This window comes from Lolium perenne, chromosome 4 (assembly GCF_019359855.2).
Source record: "Lolium perenne isolate Kyuss_39 chromosome 4, Kyuss_2.0, whole genome shotgun sequence".
Classification (NCBI taxonomy): Eukaryota; Viridiplantae; Streptophyta; class Magnoliopsida; order Poales; family Poaceae; genus Lolium; species Lolium perenne.
This window is the reverse complement of record NC_067247.2, coordinates 237,427,685-237,444,929: the sequence shown is the minus strand read 5'-3', so window position 1 is coordinate 237,444,929 and position 17,245 is coordinate 237,427,685.

Genomic DNA, 17,245 nt, shown 5'->3' with positions numbered 1-17,245 from the left:
TATTTGTGCATCTATACTTGTCTATTTGCACATGAATAGCGTCGAAATGATATTGGGATCTAGCTGCTCCATTTCTGCCAGTAATACTTGGTCAACACCAAGTAATGATAACCCCCATGAGCATCTGCTCCTGCTTATGCCTTGTGTCATGCTATGATATGGATTGGATCCATTGGATCCACTCCAGGTATCAGTTATACCTTGTTCCAGCTCCTAGATGGTTATGCTTATTTGTTGTTGAGCTTCTGCTTGATGGTTTTGATCACTTGCCCTACTCCTCCTAGCTCCTGGATGATCTTCCTTAAGTTCCCATGTTTCTGGCTGTTTTGGTTGGTTGGTTTGAATGGTTTCTGTGGTTGATCTTGGTGTTCTTGAGCAAGAACATGGATGAACTAGTTACTATTCATTGTTGGTTGCTGATGGATGCTTATCTGGTCAACTTGGTGAATTATTTCAGCTGGTTCTACCCTTTTATACTATCTGGTAGTTCTCTCTGGTTGTGACACACAACCTGTGCCCTTTTGGTGACTATGCAATGGTTGGCTTGTTGTTGAGCATGCACAGCAGCTGGTCAGCTGTGTGTGTGCTTGTGGTGGAACTTGAGCTCATGATTGCTTAAATTCTTGGTCTGTTGATGTCTATCTTGCTTCTGGCAAGATTTTTGGACAATGAGAAGTGTCTTTGACACTTGTATTACCCCTGGCTAGTTTCTCTTCTATTCAATGTTCAAGAAATCGTTAATCTTAACTTATCGGCCAGCCTCAAAATGAAGATAAATCGCTTATCGTACGATTAATCGATTTTATCGGCTGCCCATTTATCAGCTTAATTTTTTGTATATTCTAATTTGCAGCACTCAATTTTGTATAATATGCTATGTAAAAATAATATTGGAGCATTAAGCAGAAGTATTACCTTGATTATTTGCATTTGAATCAATCAAAATGAAAATTTTGAGCTAATGCAAAGTTGTACAAGACCATAGGAAGAAATTAACGACTGCCATACAAAATTTCAGTGAAATTTCACGGACAATCAGCCAAAATATCTGTCACTAGAGTGAAAATCGTGCGAAATATCGGCCCTCAGACGGAAAATCGGCCGAAATATCGGTGCAGCGATAAATTAGCCAATATGATGAAATCTTATCGGTTACCACCCGATTCACGATAAATCGGCTGATAAATCGGTATCTCGGCCGATTTTTTGAACAGTGCTTCTATTTGCAGGTGTCAAGCTTCATTGCATCCAGAGACAAAGATTCTAGGACAAATAGTTTAGGACTTTTGTATATGATACAATTCTTGTAATTTTTATTTCCTTTTATTTATTATTCTATCCATTCTTGTATGATGAATATTGTAAATATAATGTAAATTTGTGTGTATGATCAATAAAGCTCAAGGTTTTGATTGTGAGCTTTTGTGTAAATTTAATATTCACTTTTTCATTATGTGTGCATGTGTGATGTGATTTGAATTATGAATTCATAATTCATTTATATATTGTTTACTTATTACTTCTTTTGTTTGAAATCAATTATGAAATGCCAAATCAAATATTCCCCCAAAATCTCTAAGTTCCAAAAGAGGTCATGTCGAAATTCATAACACTCACATTGCTCTAACCCTAATAGCAACGAGAGACAAACCTTGACCCCTCTTAGGTTTTTATGCAACAAGTGCGGAAATTTCCCTCGTTTTGCGATGAAATGTACATCCCATTTCTAAATCTACCCTTCGTTGTTCATATGTTCTGGGATATTACAGAAGACCACCGCTGTGGTGCCACGGTCAGTAGCACCGGACACCCGCCACCTGCCACCAGGTCGACGCCATCACAGCAATCCAGGGCCGCCGCCCTTGGTGCCGTGGTCCCAGACCTGGAGGAGGAGGAGCACGAGATCGGCCCCCATCACCGCCCGCCCGGCGAGGCCGAGGCGACGAAGGGAGGAGAGGGCCGCACCGCCAGCGCTAGGTGTCGGGGCCATCCCCCATCGCGGAGGCATGCCTCCATACCGCCGCCCCAGGGGACCGCGCGCAGATCCCCGCCACCCCCGTCATCGATTGTGCCAGGCTTCGCCTGCGGCAGCCTCAGGGGACGGCGAGGAGAGGGGAGAGGGGTGGGGAAGGTGGCGGCGGGGGTTAGGGTTCCGCCCCTGAGTCGCCTAGAGGAGACGACCCGGGTACATCTGAAGATTTGATGATGTGTATCGGGAAATTACCTAAATGTTGCCGTCTGCGTCGTCCGTTGTGTTTGTTGGGTGCCATGTATTCGGCCGTTGCTCGCTGTTATAGTACGAACTTTACGTCACTAGACAGGTCCACTATGTTGTCCGTCAGCTAAGAGCAGCCAACCTACCGGGTCGCCGGGGACCTATCATACATATTTGCTAGGGCAAATTTGAGGTACAAACTCAACCTATATTTCATATATGCCGAAATGAGCCGACATAGACATTGACATAGTGGTCATTATATGACCATTGTGTCACGTTGTAGATAGATGAAAAGTAGACCGAATGAGTTTTTCTACAAGAATATCATCGATACATCATTGGACAATGACTTTGATGGTGATACCGAACTGATGATGATCATGGCAACCCTTATCCATGAGCACAACGAGAGAAAATTTACACAGTTCAGGAGCTCGACGAGGCCACCCAGGGGAAATATCAAGCCTAATCGAGAAGCCAGCCGGAACCATCTCTTCAAAAACTACTTCCATTTTACTAACCCACTCTTCCCGGGCACATATTTTGGCACCGCTTTCGAATTTCACGAAAGTTGTTTTTACAAATTAAGACCGAAATGTTCTGCAACTTTATACCAAAAATGTTCTGCAACTATTTAACATGATCAAATATGGAGTTATTGGTGATATTACTGATGAGTACATGCACATTTGTGAGACCACATGCCTTGAATCGATCTACAGGTCCTGCATAGAAGTGTTTGCATCGTTCGATGATGTTTACCTTACAGAGACAAATGTTATCAACAGTGTCTGGCTGTTGGGGAATCGTTCTTTTGCTTGCAAGGCAACATAGAGGGCATGTGGATGGTTGCATTATCTTTCTTGAGGCCATTTCGTCACAAGATCTTTGGACTTTTCACTCTTTCTTCGGCATATAGCAGATTCTCACAATGCCATCAACGTCTTCTAGCACTCTCCGGTGTTCTCTACGATTGCGAAAGGCAATGGTCCAATGTTCAAATATGAGATCAATGATCATGCATACAACAAGGAGTACTAGCTAGCTGGTGGCATCAATCCTAACTGGTCAACAATTGCGAGGACAATCCACAACCCTACAGAAGAGAAATGTCAAAGGTTTTCCAAACGACAAGAGGATGTGGAGCGAACATTTGGTGTGCTGTAATCTCGGTTGGCTATTGTTTGGCACCCTGCTACAATATGGAGCCTGAGACCATGTGGGAGATGATGACTAATTGTGTGATCGTGCACAACAAGATCATGATGAGTGTGATGATAGCCTCCATGATCAAGGTGGTAATTTCATGGTGAATTGGTGGAGCCGAAGTCTGGGGCAACAACATTTGCACAGTTCCACCATATGCATCATCAGATGCTTGATCGCCGTGCTCACGCTCAACTTCAAGTGGATTTGACTGGGAATATGTGGACTCACTAGGAGCCCGTAGCCATCTAATATCATATTTTAATTTGATTCTAAACTACATTTATTTCTGAACAATGTTATTTATTTGGTTGTAAACTATTTAAATTAATTTTCTTGTAAACTACATTATTGTTTTTCTGTTCATATGTGCCAATTCGGTTAAATCGGGCGAAAAGGAAAAATAGCTAGCGAGTAGCTAATGGGCCTGGCCATTGGGTTATCCTACGTGAAAAATCTTAATATATCTCCCTTCTATTTTCCGGATGATTGCCATATTTATTAGGGGTGTGTCTGGTTAAGTCGCGAAGTGGAATGTAATGGAATGGTTCCACACCTACCGCTCGTTTCAGTGTTTAGTTGAGAAATGGAATGGAAACGAGGTGGTTCCTCAAAGAGTCAAAGAGAATATACCCTCTAGATCCGGGATGTACCCATACCTTAAAATTGGTGGAATCTCTCTTTGTTCCTCTATGCTAAAGTCACCCCATGATCACCCACCACCTCTCTTATCTTACAACTTTCTCTGATGCTCACATATTCTATTCCTAGAATCTGTCCCATTCCACCACTAGTAGGAAAAAGCCTACCAGTCGCGTGTCATTTTTGCTACTAGTTGCGTGTGCTGGCCTGCCACGGGTACCTCACCACTGGTAAGTCTTACTAGTCATGTATGAACCTAACACGCGACTTGTATGGCAGGTACTAGTCGCGTGTGGGCCTGGCACGCTGCCACTAAAGTACTAGTCACGTGCGCTAGTTAGGTCTGTTGCTAATGTCATTTTTTGCTATTTTAAAAAATCTAGGACCATTGCCCAGCTGTCCACGTGATTTTACACAAAGCACCCTAAAAACTAAAAAAAAGCAATCGAGTCAATGTCGTATTCTTGTGGCATTAACGAGAGGAGATGGTGCGGAGGAGGCGATTGCCGTCGTCGTAGGTTGTGCGGTTGAGGAGGTGGTTGTCGTCGTTGGAGGTGGTGCGGAGGAGGAGGTGGTCGCTACCGCGGGAGGTGGTGCAGAGAATGAGGCGGTCGGCATCGCGGGAGGTCGTCCGGAGGAGGAGGCGGAGCAGGGCGCCGGATGTGGGCGGAGGAGGCCGGTTGTGGTGCTCGTCTTTGAGGAGAAGGAGGAGAAGTGGAAGAGGCGGAGAGGAGAAGGTGGAAGAGGAGGAGAAGAGAAGGTGAAGAAGTGGAAGAGGAGGAGAGGAGGGAGGAGACAGTGGAGAAGTAGAAGAGTAGGAGGGGATAAGGTGGAGAAGGGGTAGATGAGGAGGGAAAAGTATAAACTAGAGAGTGGGGATTTTTTTGGAAGTTTTCAGATTTGAAATTTTTTTGCACCGAAATCTAAAACCTAAAAAAACTCTGTTTTCCTTTTCAATTTTTGGGAATCTAAAATATTGCGAAACACCCAAAGAGGGTTGAAATTGGATGTAAAATTTTGGGTGTAGATACATTTTCATATATTAAAGATTTTCATAAGTGATCGTATGCGATTAGAAAAACCGTTTTACCGAGACATGATCCTATTTTGCATAATATATTAAAATTCACGTTTGTTAATTTTTCTTAAAACCAGATGACATAACATATTTTTTTTATTTTCTACCATTTTCTATGATTTTTTTTTGAAAACTGAAAAGGCAATATCGATGCAGAGGGTGCAAATCCTGAGATTACTAGCATGGTGCCCAAAATAGGGCACCCAATCACTAAGTTGATAGTAGCAACGTGTCCAAAATAAGGCACGCGACTAGTATTTTACCTGATTCGCGCCTGTCGGTCTAATATATTGGCAGCGAGTGATATAGGCATTCTCAATGGGCCTGCCGAAGATGGTACCCGGAGTTTACTGAAGGCCCATGAGTCTACGACTATGAAGTTCGGAAGCCCAATTAGCTGATGATATGGAAAAATAGAATTGTATTAGGAATAAAGAGATTTGTAACTTTACGGGTCGAACTCAAAGATTCTCCCGGAATCTGTAAACTTGTGTAATACGAAACCCTCGGCTCCGCCTCCTATATAAGGGGGAGTCGATGGACGAAGAGAGGATCGATTTCATTGTCAATATAACCCTAGTTTTCTAGTAGTCGAATACTTTTCCAGCTGAACCCTCGAGATCTACTTGCCCTCTACTTCTACGAAAACACTAGTCTACAATCTGTAGGTATTGACAAGTCGATATCTTGTCAGCGAGCGGACAAAGGCACACACGATCGGTATGGAGATAGCAGTCGCGTGCACCCGTGGGAGCACGCCGCAAGTACTTTCTGGACCTGAGTACAGCCGAACCTCACATACTAGTCGCGTGCGCTACCCTTCGCTACCATATTATTATGCGTGTACCCGTGCCGTGCGTGTTTTTTGCACCCGACTACTAATACCGGTCGCATGTGCACTCTCCAACCAAACACGTAAATGGAACCAACCCATTATATATTTCAGCTCAAACAAAACACGAAGATGGAATCAACATGTTCCTCTGGAACGAACATGATATTACATTGTACTTGGTTCCCAAATCAAACGCACCCTAGATTCCTTCTCTTTCGTTTCATTGTGGAGATCGTTTCCCAGCGAGCCGTGTGCGGTGGGGTGCACCATCGTTTATGTTTTTCAGAGGTTGCACTGTAGCATGGATTTGGATTTCATTTTAAGGAATTTATGAGCTGGTTTTTCGTTAAATCTTAGATGAAAATAGGGAAACAAATTTGATTCTCATAACGAAATCTAACTGAATTTGGTCCAAAATTCGAATTTTCAGGTAAATTTCTACTAACTCTTGACTTTGAAAAAAGAAATCAGTAAAATTCCCCAAAATTGAGCAGATTTCATGTGGGAAATCATCTTACCATTTCTACAATGTCGTTGTGAGATATGTTGTCGTGGGTTTTTTGTTCTTCTTCGATTTGGCATTTTTTTAAAGAAAAATTTCTTCGATTGGCTAGGAGTTATACATCGAAGACATTGTTTATAAAAAAGGCAATCCCTATTCGATGTTCAATGCAAGTTTCGTGTGTGTGTGTGTGTCCTTTTTCTTTTTATTTTTGTTTTCTGGTTTTTATTTTTTCTTTTTTTCTATTGTTTCTTAAAAAACCACACAATATTTTTTATAAATTTGAATATTTAAAATTTGGATATTTGAAAATTTGAAAATTTTGAAATTTGCACGATTTACAAATTTGAAATTTTCCAATTTAGAGCACTTTTGTAACAGTTAAAATGATAACATTTTTTAAACCTAAACATTATTCAAATTTGAAATTTTGTAACAGTTAAAATGATAACATTTTTTAAACCTAAACATTATTCAAGATGGGCCGCGGGCGGAGCGGCGCTTGCTCCTGCATTAAGCGATGAATAGACGCTTCTGTATAAAATGGCCTGCCTCGGAGGAGTGTCTGAGGCTCATACCTACGTGAACTCTTGGCGCACTCTTTATTTGGATAGGAGTCTAGGACCATTTCCATTTAGGCAGACACATGCACGCACTAAAATAATGTTCAGCCATAACTTAGAACTAGCTATGTGGCGCCCTCACAACTCACAAGTGAGGGCATATGTGCAGGGGGTAGGATCAAAGATGGAGCACATGTATCCAGGTTTTTCTTAGGAATACACATTTATAAAGTAAAATGGTTTTTAAACCAAGTGTCTAATTACGAACTGTTATCATAGTTGTGATACCTTTAAAACAAAATTATATGTTGATTAATCTTCAACGAACTATTTTTTTACATGAATTGTAGTTCCCATATGTGTAACCTTACTGCCAATGGTAGTAAGCGGAAGAGATTAATAGAGGGGCGAAAGGAAGGCCGGCCAAAAGATCAAGCTTGAGGAGGATGGGTCTGTTTGTTTGAAAAGCAGTTGTATCTGGTGGGCTGTGAGAAAGCAGTTGTGAGAAGCAACCATTGGATATAGAGATTGATGTTTGGTAGGAGTGTTGCTTATTGTTGTTGTTGTTTTCAAAATATTTTCTATATAACATTTGAATATATTTGAACAACTAACACATAGCAATAATAAAATGACAAGAAAAAAAAGAGAAATATTACAACATTTCACAATCTTCTGTTAGCACGTATGAATCAACATTCATGGATACTAGTACTACAAAAAAATCTGCACGGTCAATGTATGGACACTGTTTTAGAAATTATTCCAAAATATGTTGATGAGGCCGGGGAACAGTGGCAGCAGCCTGGGCGTTGTAACCCTAACCCTAGCGGCCATGGATAGGGGACGGGGAGGAGGGGAAAATGGGGCCGTGGGTGCCGGGCTGGCTGGGGGCAGATAGGAATATATAGGAATTGCATCTTTTTCTAATCATTCCGAAGTGTTGGGGCTATTTTTGTCTAGTGCATTTCGGTAAGCAGAAAATGCTCGGGAAATAGCTCGGCCGATGCTTTCGCTTCGTTGTGCATTTCACGACCAACGCTTCTCTGCCACATTTTCCTATTTCTTGCTATTTGTTTGAGATTCCGCTTCTGGACTCTAGAAGCAGAAGCTCAAACAAAAACGGCCTAAAGTCGAAATTGTCAAGGTCACCGCTCATGCCACCCTCCTACAAGCCATGACCAAGCGTCGCAAGCTGCGGTGACAAAGATGAAAGAAGACTCCAAGCTTTTGACGGGTGACACTTCTATCATGGATTATGATGCCAAGACGTGGTACAAGATGTCTCCAAATGGCATCGGCAGCAGAGCAGCCAGCATCGACGCCACATCAGCCATCATCGCCGCCACAAAAACATCCACTCCTCCATTTGATTTTTTAATGAAGGGATCACCGAATCTCGTTTTTTCGAAATGAGGAAAATATCACCTTAGCTTATGCATCCAAGGGATGGACATGGCTTTTTTATTAGATTATTCATAACACCTTATAAGAGCAATACAAAAGATCAAACTCGAAGCAACCTCGCTAAACCTACAGATTGATGAAGGGGGTGACAATACACCAACTCACATCATCCAAAAAACCAAATGCCTTCCTAAACCACCCAATAGCAAATGAGAAGCACATCCAGTCGAGCAGACTCTCAGCGCACGCCAACGCACACGCCACAGAAGCTACTACCGCGGTCTTCCTCGACTCCATCTTCAAGAGGGATCATCGCATTGACCTTGCCAGGCTTGCCATCGATGCCTCCACGGCGCCAAACGATACCATCATCCTGCGTGCGTCCATCACACTGCGTCCGTCTCCGAGACACCACTGCACCATGCCGCGGAGGCTCGGCGACGCCGACACAGCAAAAAACACCGCTCCACTTTAGCACCACCACCATCCATTGTCTGCTCCAAAACCGATGCCCCCAACAGGTAGAACGGCGCTGCGCGCCGCCATCATCCGATCCGGGAGACCCGGGTCTAGGGTTTCCCCTTGAGCAGCCTAGGCAAAGAACGCATACTGCAGAGACAATGCCTTCAACAAGGTAACGACGAAGATGCGCCGCCATCATCCGCCATGGCCGAAGTCAGGGCTGGCTTTCACTGGCAGCTACGCCTCTCCATCGGGAGCTAGACGACAGATCGCGTGATCCGCCAAAGCTAGCCACACAAGTAGTCGATCTCCTCTGGCGAAAGAGAAGACCACCACCATCGTGCCTAGAGTAGATACTCCAGGCGCCCTCGTGAAGCGGAAGGGACACAAACAAGGACCGCACGCCGCTGCCCGCAGGAGCCCGCTCATCCACTCCGCCCGAGCCCCATGGGGACCCGATCAGATTGAATGGTGCCGCCACTGCATCTTGCAGCCACCGGATCCACTGTGGCCATCGTCCCTTCGCTGCACCGACGCCATGAGAAGAGACGACGAGCATCGTCATCGCTGTCAACTCGGCGCCAAGTGGGACGTCCGCCGCCACCACCACACAGCCCAGGATTTGCCCGGTGATGCTCCCGACGGCGGCGGCAGAAAGGAGAACGCAAGAGGGTGGCAGGTGCCCCGATGGCGGCGCGGCGCCGCCGCGCGGGAGCGTTTTAGGGTTGGGAGGGAGGGACGGTGCAAAGAAAATACTTAAGCACCTATGTTTATTTACACAAGATCACCGAATCTCGTGAGATAGAAACACTTTTGTTCAAATGCCGACAAAAAAAAGGATAAAGTATGAAATCTACATAGAAGCGAGATTAAAAAAAAAATATATGTCAACAGTAAGGGGTGTTTGTTTGTTGACACGCTTTGGCAAACCTATGTTTAGCAAGTGTAGCTAAGAATTTGAAAGCCACAAGGTGTGGCCAAATTTCACCGAATGACGGATAGGACATATAAATACTAGCGTGGCAACTCCAAAGTGGTACAATATCCAAACATATAATACCTCTGTCTAAAAGTAGGTATCTCACTTTTATCTATATACTAATGTATTTAGATGCATTTTAGTTAGAGATTCATCTATATATAAATAAAGTTGAGACATCTATTTTTAAACAGAGGGAGTATTAGGCCATCTCCAGTGCGGCAACCCATCCCGCCCCAGCACCTCCGGTTGGGTCAAGCCGGACAAAACCACCCCAACGTGGCCACGCATTCCTAAAACGGACCGCCACTATCGTTGCCTATTCGACGGTACCTCGAAGGGCGGATCCTCACGAGGGGGATAAGAAGTAGGGACCATTGGGCAGAGAGTCTTCGGGACGGTGGTACGCGATTTACCGAGCTTCAGAACACCTGCACGATGACAGGGCCTACTGCTGTTTCTCTGGAATTATCTGGACGCTTTCGTGTTATTACAATGAGTTGTGGTTGTGCCTCTATTGCTCCCGGGATCCGGATTATAAAGGCGCCAGGATCTAGGGTTTGCACGGAAAGTCCTAGCCGGAATACAAATCGCCTTACTAAGAAATATTACATTGCCATGCATGTCAAGGATCCGTCTTGCCTTATACGCCGTACTGGATCCGGCTACCACTGATGGGCCAGACCGGATCCGACTTCTAGTGTTGGTCGGTGGATCCGGCTCCTTGTTCCTAGGCTGGATTTCATCCATCTCTATCTACAGCAACTGGGCCACCCGATGGCCCATACACCACCATCACCGTCTATGGGCCACATGGGCTTGCCGGATCTAGGCACTGTCGATGGTACACCCATGAATTATACCCACAATAGTAGCCCGCAGAGTTCTCCAAGATTCACCTCTTATTTCCGCCTTTCTCGAGCCATCTTCATGTCTGACAATCTTCCCGGAAACGTGGGGAAACTTGAAGAACTCTGACTTCATGAAACTTCCCTTTCCAGCTTGCATGCCGAAAGATCCTTCATCCCGCGGGACTTCATCCATCGACCTCATTATTACAACGAGTCTCCAGCTTACTACACTGCAAAGATAACGGCTCGTCGTTTTAAATTCTTACCCGAAACCTTGAAAGTTTCAAACGGTTTTGCCTATCTTGGCGGCATTTTTGGGTAATTTGAACGGTAATTTGATCCTTAGCCATTTTTACCGTTAGGGTTTTTGACACGTGTCCATCATCCAACGGTGCAACGCATGCGTTCCGACCATAGGATGCAGATCACGAATCTCATCCCGCGCCTATAAATAACCTCACTGCACACACTAATCACCTCATTCCCCCCGTTTCACCTCTCACTTGAGCGTCACCACCGAGTTCCTGCTTCCGCCGTGCCGGAGTCTACCGGAGTTTCGCCGGAGCCAGCGCCGCCTGATACGTCCAATTTGCATCACTATTTTATATCATAATTTGCTGTTATTCATTGATATATTTCATATTTGGAGATAATACTTATGTTATTTCATCTATTTTGCATGTTTCATGATTATTGGAGGATCGAGCACCGGAGCCAGGATTCTGCTGGAAAAAGCGCCGTCAGAATGCAATATTTCGGAAGATCAACAGTTGACGGAAATTATACGAAAAATCCTATTTTTCTAGAAGACGAAGTGAGCCAGAAGGGGGAGCCGAGGGGAGCCGAGGTGGGCCCACCCCATAGGCCGGCGCGGCCCAAGGCCTGGCCGCGCCGCCCTGTGAGGAGGGGGGCCACAGCCCCCTCTCGCCTCCTTTTCTTCGCGTATGCCTTCGTCCCGAAAACCTAAGCTCCAGAGGGTACCTCACGAAGAGTTACAGCCGCCTCTGCGGGGCGGAGAACACCAGAGAGAAAAGAGCTCTCCGGCAGGCTGAGATCCGCCGGGGAAATTCCCTCCCGGAGGGGGAAATCGACGCCATCGTCACCGCCATCAAGTTGGACATAATCTCCATCACCATCATCATCATCTTCATCATCATCACCGCCGTCTCCACCGCTGCACATCGTCACCGCTGTGGCAATTTGGGTTTGATCTTGATTGTTTGATAGGGGAAACTCTCCCGGTGTTGATTTCTACTTGTTATTGATGCTATTGAGTGAAACCGTTGAACCAAGGTTTATGTTCAGATTGTTATTCATCATCATATCACCTCTGATCATGTTCCATATGATGTCTTGTGAGTAGTTCGTTTAGTTCTTGAGGACATGGGTGAAGTCTAAATGTTAGTAGTGAAGTATGGTTGAGTAATATTCAATGTTATGATATTTAAGTTGTGGTGTTATTCTTCTAGTGGTGTCGTGTGAACGTCGACTACACGACACTTCACCTTTATGGGCCTAGGGGAATGCATCTTGTACTCGATTGCCAATTGCGGGGTTGCCGGAGTGATAGAAACCTAAACCCCCGTTGGTATATCGATGCAGGAGGGATAGCAGGATCTCAGAGTTTAAGGCTGTGGTTAGATTTATCTTAATTACTTTCTTGTAGTTGTGGATGCTTGCAAGGGGTATAATCACAAGTATGTATTAGTCCTAGGAAGGGCGGTACATTAGCACAGGTTCACCCACACAACACTTATCAAAACAATGAAGATTAATTAGCCGTATGTAGCAAAAGCACTAGACTAAAATCCCGTGTGTCCTCGAGAACGTTTGGTCATTATAAGTAAACAAACCGGCTTGTCCTTTGTGCTAAAATGGATTGGGCCACTCGCTGCAATTGTTACTCTCGCACTTTACTTACTAGTACTTTATTCATCTGCTACATCAAAACCCCCTGAATACTTGTCTGTGAGCATTTACAGTGAATCCTTCATCGAAACTGCTTGTCAACACCTTCTGCTCCTCGTTGGGATCGACATTCTTACTTATCGAAGATACTACGATACACCCCCTATGCTTGTGGGTCATCAAGACTATTTTCTGGCGCCGTTGCCGGGGAGTGAAGCGCTATTGGTAAGTGGAATTGGTAAGGGAAATTTCTACTGTTTGTGCTGATTTTATTTCTGCCTGCTGCCGTAATTCATTATGGAGAGATCTTCTCTTGAGTTTTTATTTGGAAAATCTACTACTACTGCAAAGGTAGTGTATGAGGCGCCTGGTGAGGAAGAGATACCATACAAAATACCTATAAAAATTATTGAACGTGTAGTGGATAACCGTTATACAGGGGATGGAACTGTCCACCCTGGAGATCATTTACTGTTCTTACATGAATTATGCGGTTTATTCAAGTGTGCAGGTATTGCTATGGATGAAGTGAGGAAGAAACTATTCTCTATATCGCTGTCTGGTAAAGCGGCGCATTGGTATAAATTACTGGATAATGGGGATTCTCTTGAATGGAATGATATTGTGCCCCAGTTTTATTCTAAGTTCTATCCTCCAAGTGAAATTCACAAGGATCGGAACCGCATATATAATTTTTGGCCTCATGATGGAGAGAGTATTGCCCAAGCGTGGGGGAGATTGAAGTCTTTAATGCTCAAATGCCCATTCATGAGCTTCCTGGTAATGTTATTATTGATAATTTATATGCAAGACTTTCTTTTGAAGACAAGACCTTGCTGGATACTTCTTGTTCTGGATCATTTACATGCAACAAAGAAGAGTTTAAAAGGGACCTTCTCAATCGGATCCAGGAAAATACTGAAGGATGGGAGAACGACAAAGATAGAGAATCAGGTATAAATTATGATTATAAATGCATTGAAGCTTTTATGGATACTGATAAATTTCGTAATATGAGTGCTACTTATGGTCTTGATTCTCAAGTTGCTGCAAATCTTTATAAAGCTTTTGCCTCTCATTATGAATTGCCTAAGAAGAATTTTGATAAGTATCATGAACCGTATAAAGATAAAATTGATTCATCTATTAATAAATGTGTTGTAGTTGAAACTGTTGATCATGTTATTCCTGAAGCTTATGTTGAAAAAACTCCTTTCCCTGCTAAAATGAAGGAGTACTCTGTTATAAATAGTGCGATTCATAAAAGTGAAAAGAAACCTATAGAACCTGAAGAACAAATAAAAGTTGAACCTGCTGTTGCAATAGTTAAAGATCTTGTGACTGAAAATGTGGAGGATGGTCATATTATTTTCTGTGAAGATGCTTCTAATATTGTTTCACATCCTAATAAGTCTAAGCAAGCTAGTGTTCCTATGCTATCTGTTAGAATTGGAGATCATTGTTATTATGGTTTATGTGACATTGGTGCAAGTATTAGTGCTATTCCTTATGAGCTTTACACGGAGATTATGCACGAAATTGGTTCTTGTGAACTTGAAGATATTGATGTGGTTATTCGGCTGGCTAATACAGAAACTATTTCTCCAATTGGTATTGTTCGAGATGTGGAAGTTCTATGCGGTAAGATTAAATATCCTGCTGACTTTTTGGTACTTGGTTCTGCTGCTAGTAAATATTGTCCTATCATTTTTGGTAGACCTTTTCTAAATACTTGTGGAGCTATTATAGATTGCAAGAAAGAGAAAATTTTGACTAAATTTGCTGGTGAATCTTATGAGTTTAACTTCTCTAAATTTACCAAAACTCCTTATAAAGTCGATTTGCATAATAATGATTTTAAAGTTGAACAGTGTGCATCTATTGTTGTTGCTCCTAATAATCCCTTGCAACAACATTTGAAGAATAGTGAGAGTGAAGTTTTTAGGGAAGAAAGAGATGAGCTTGATGAAATTTTCCTTCGTCAACCTATTCTTGTTGGAGATATGCCCAAGAGGCAATAATAAAATGGTTATTATAATATCTTTGAGTTTATGATAATGTTTACATACCATGCTATAATTGTATTAACCGAAACATTGATACATGTGTGTTATGTGAACAACAAGGAGTCCCTAGTAAGCCTCATGTATAACTAGCTTGTTGATTAATAGATGATCATCGTTTCGTGATCATGAACATTGGATGTTATTAATAACAAGGTTATGTCATTGTTGAATGATGTAATGGACACACCCAATTAAGCGTAGCATAAGATCACGTCATTAAGTTATTTGCTATAAACTTTCGATACATAGTTACCTAGTCCTTATGACCATGAGATCATATAAATATCTTATACCGGAAATGTACTTTGATTGCATCAAACGCCACTGCATAAATGGGTGGTTATAAAGGTGGGATTAAGTATCTGGAAAGTATGAGTTGAGGCATATGGATCAACAGTGGGATTTGTCCATCCCAATGACGGATAGATATACTCTGGGCCCTCTCGGTGGAATGTCGTCTAATGTCTTGCAAGCATATAAATAAGTTCATAAGAGACCACATACCACGGTATGAGTAAAGAGTACTTGTCAGGAGACGAGGTTGAACAAGGTATAGAGTGATACCGATGATCAAACCTCGGACAAGTAAAATATCGCGTGACAAAGGGAATTGGTATCGTATGTGAATGGTTCATTCGATCACTAAGTCATCGTTGAATATGTGGGAGCCATTATGGATCTCCAGATCCCGCTATTGGTTATTGGTCGGAGAGAAGTCTCAACCATGTCTACATAGTTCACGAACCGTAGGGTGACACACTTAAGGTTTGATGTCGTTTAAGTAGATATGGAATGGAGTTCGAAGTTTTGTTCGGAGTATCGGATGGGATCCAGGACATCACGAGGAGTTCCGGAATGGTCCGGAGAATAAGATTCATATACAGGAAATCATTTTCTAGGTTTGAAAATGATCCGGTATTTTCTCTAGAAGGTTCTAGAAGGTTCTAGAAGAGTCCGGAAGAAATAAGGATGGAAGGTGGAGTCCCAGAGGGACTCCACCCATCTTGGCCGGCCAGCCTATGGGAGGAGGAGTCCCAAGTGGACTCCCCACCATGGTGGCCGGCCACCCCACCAAGGAAAGGGGGAGTCCCACTCCCCCTAGGTTTGGTCGCATGGAAGGTTTTTGTTGGGGTCTTATTCGGACACTTTGACCTAAACCTTGGGGCTTCCGCCTATATAAAGAGGGGAGGAGAGGGGCTGGCCGGCCACCACAACACCACCATGGCCGCATCCCTCAAGGCTGCCCTAGCCGGCGCCCCCTCTCCCAAACCCTAGCGGTTCCCTCCTACCTCTCTCTCCCACATAGCTTAGGCGAAGCTCTATCGGAGATCTCCACCACCACCGCCACCACGCCGTCGTGCTGTCGGGATTCCGAGGAGGATCTACTACTTCCGCTGCCCGCTGGAATGGGGAGAAGGACGTCGTCTTCATCAACACCGAACGTGTGACCAAGTACGGAGGTCACTACAAAGGAAAACAATTTTTTTGACAAATCACTTTCGTCATGTTAAGGCCAATTTTCGTCAAGGATTACTTCGCGGTGACAAAATTTGATCGTCATGGGGTTCGTCAAGGAAGCTCCGTCATAAAATATCGGGGGTGACGGTATGCATTTTTTCGTCAACGTCAAATGTTTGATGGTGATGACCTGCAAATTCGTCAACATCAAAGGTTCATTGTTGACAGACAGGTTTGTCACGAAAAATTGCAACTTTCGTCAATATCTAAATCTTGGGAAGTTTCTGATTGGTCCAAAAAAAGCATACGTGGCCTTACATGTGGGTCCATTTGGCTTCTGACAACATGGGTCCGACGGCGCTGACATGGATATCTGTCATGTGGGACCGGCATGGTGCTGACTGGTGGGACCCACAAAATATTATGACAAGCTGGACCCACAATATTCTGACCGGTGGGATCCACAAAATTCAGACAAGTGGGACCAGGTTGTTGCCGACATATGGGTCCCAATAATGCTGACTGGTGGGACCCACAAATTCTGACAAGTGGGACCAGAAATTGGTGCCACGTGGTTTCATTTAATAGTGACGTTGTGACATTTTCCGTCACCTTTTGAATTTGACAAAATTTGAGAGCATTTGAATTATTTGCGAAATTTGGGAAACAAAAAAACTGGCGAAATATCAAAAAGTAGACAATAAATATCATACTTAAATGGTGGCACAAGAAGTATATATGTCTCTCACAGACCGAAAGATTCATAAGAAAATTACAATTGGAACACAAAGAAATTAAAAGACCTATGATTAATAATGTTGTAGGACGGTGGTGCAATAGATTAGTTGCCCTGGGATTGAGACATGGATGGTGGCTGGGATGTCCTCAAGAGCAAATTAAGCACGGCATCCATTTCTGTCAGCCTCTTTTCATAAGCCAGAGTCTTTTCTTCTTGGGCTTTCTTCACAGCTTCAAGTTCTTCCTCCTGCTTCTTCCCGATCTCTTCAAAATTTTCATATTGTTCTTGCAGTCTTGCTCGCATCTCACCGTGGTACGTTTCAGCTCGTATG